A 2,455-nucleotide genomic window follows, 5' to 3' on the forward strand; every position below is an offset into this window, starting at 1 on the left:
CACTCTGGTGCTGGATATAGGAAGCAATTCAATTCTTTTGCTACCCTACAATGAATAAAATTGTGGGTGCTTCCTGAATCAATCAACACTATTACCTTTTTCTTCTTGATTTGTCCTTCTATCTTGATGGTTTGAGGAGTGGTAATTCCCGCCAATGCATTACAAGATATGGTCGGATTTATTTGTTCTTCATCTAGGCTTTGTTCCTGGAGTATATCTTCTTCTTTTGACCTTTCTTGCTCCTTTTCTTCTTCCTCTTCACAATCTATGTAGAATAATTTCTTCTCAGCACACTTATGACCTTTAGTGTATTTGCTATCACAACTGTAACAAAGCCCTTTTGCTCTTTTTTCTTCCAATTGTTGTGGTGTCAACCTTATAGGTTGTGGAAGACTAGGGGCAACAACACTTCCGTCTTTATAGTTGTGAGTGGTATGCTTCCTGGTTGCCATAATTTTGCTTTCCATTTTTCTTGCTAACCTGAATGCCTTCTCTAATGAATCAGGTTCCCAAAGGCGAACATCATGTTGGATATTATCCTTTAAAGACCCTATGAACACATCAATCCTATGCTCCTCTGGAATATCTTTTACCCTTATGTTCAATTTTTGGAACTCCTCAATGTGCTCCATTACTGAACCCTTTTGTTTGAGACTTATCAATTGGCTAAAAAAAGTGTTGCTTTTTGTATCTTCATAATGTGCTATCAATTCTTCCGTAAAAATTGCCCAAGTGATAAATTTTTTACGAGAGCAAAGCCATTGATACCATACAAACTGATTTGGTTCCAAATATACAGTTGCCATACGTACCTTTTGTGCATTTTGCACATTATTGAGATCGAAGAATTGCTCCATCTGTAATATCCATGTGGCGGGATCCTTGCCATCAAACTTCCTCATATCGATTTTTGGAATATGGTGATTCTTCGATCCAACATTAGCATCTATGGAATCATGATTAACATTTCTTTTGTTCTCATCATGAGTTTCCTTTACTACCTTTTCACCATTAGTGACCCTTTCTTGTAGCAACTTCTTCAATTCTTCCATATCTGTCTTCAAATCTGCCATGTCTCTCTTCAAATCTGTCTTCGAATCATCCATCTTAGCTTCCATGCCCTTTATCTTAGATTCCACGCCACTTATCTTAGCTTCTGTTAGCTTTTGTGAGCGTGACATTTGTTGCACTTGTTCTTGTAATTTTGATATATCATGTAGCATTTCTTCTTCTTCATGAGTCATGCTAGAGCTTTCAGGTTCCTTACTAGGTGTTTGCATTTTCTTTCCTCGGGGCATCAGTTACCGATAATAATGCTTTACTATGCCCTTTGAATTCCGTTAAACCAAGCTTACACAAAAATTAAAAAAAAAAAAACTACACACCTTTTTTCACTTTATAGAAGCCTGATAATGAATCTGATGTATCTCTGTAATTTCGGATCATCCAGTTCTGAAATTGCTACCTGTAGTAGCCTTCTGCGTCCTCTTTCCAATGCCACAAGTCTGAGCCAAATTGGATTCTCCAAGGAAGATTTATGTGAAATCTCCCACAGTGACTTGCTTTTAGACTGGTTCCATAGAGCGAACTTGTACGACGTGCCACGAGTCACTGTTTCAACCTTTGAATCTGAAACACACACAAAAAAAACTACAGTCCGTCCTCTTTCTGTACCTTTTTACGAAATTTCAATCCGATCCTTAGAGAGAGAGTTATGACGATTTTCCCCAGGTCACCTGTTTTGAATGTAATTCAGGAGTTTGCAAAAAGGCCAACTTCCTCAGATCATATCTCCGCAAATATCGCGCGAAAAGCTCTGAAATTTGGACGCAAGGTTCAGCGCCAATTATTCTCAAATGAGTTTGTTTTGCGACTTCTGAAACGTCACAGAACAAACGTTATAGCGAAAATGCCAAGATGACCTGTTTGGAGCAGCGAAACCCTAGAATCCAAAGCTCTGATACCAAATGTTATGAAACCAGCTCACAAAAAGATAGAAAAGAGAGATCCACGCCTTAGAATTCAGCCTCTTCGAGGGGGAAACCTCCTTTACATTACATAAATGAACAATTCTTGGATGATACAAATGACAAAACCTCCTTTCTATATATAGGAGTCTAAGGAGTCACAATATAATCCAGCCGACCTAACAATAATAATATAAAGCCACAAAAATAACAATAGAGGGATTCTATGGGGCACAGAAATAACAATATGGGGGTAATAGGGGCACAACAATATAAATAAGGGGTATAACTACAATAGTAATGGGGTAATCACTAGTATTATAGGGACCCAACACTTCTCCACTACACGGAGCTAGTTCATCTCTTTGGAGGAGCAGGCAAATGTGGTTGTAATGTTCCACTGATGGGGCTAGCAGGTTTACATGGATGTATTGTATGATTGGAACTTACACTTCTTTATATAATAAGAGCCAACACATTTTCATCCA

Source organism: Pinus tabuliformis, chromosome 3_1, assembly GCF_031772625.1.
Source record: "Pinus tabuliformis cultivar Carrire ecotype Pingquan chromosome 3_1, CPIR1, whole genome shotgun sequence".
In the NCBI taxonomy this organism is placed as follows: domain Eukaryota; kingdom Viridiplantae; phylum Streptophyta; class Pinopsida; order Pinales; family Pinaceae; genus Pinus; species Pinus tabuliformis.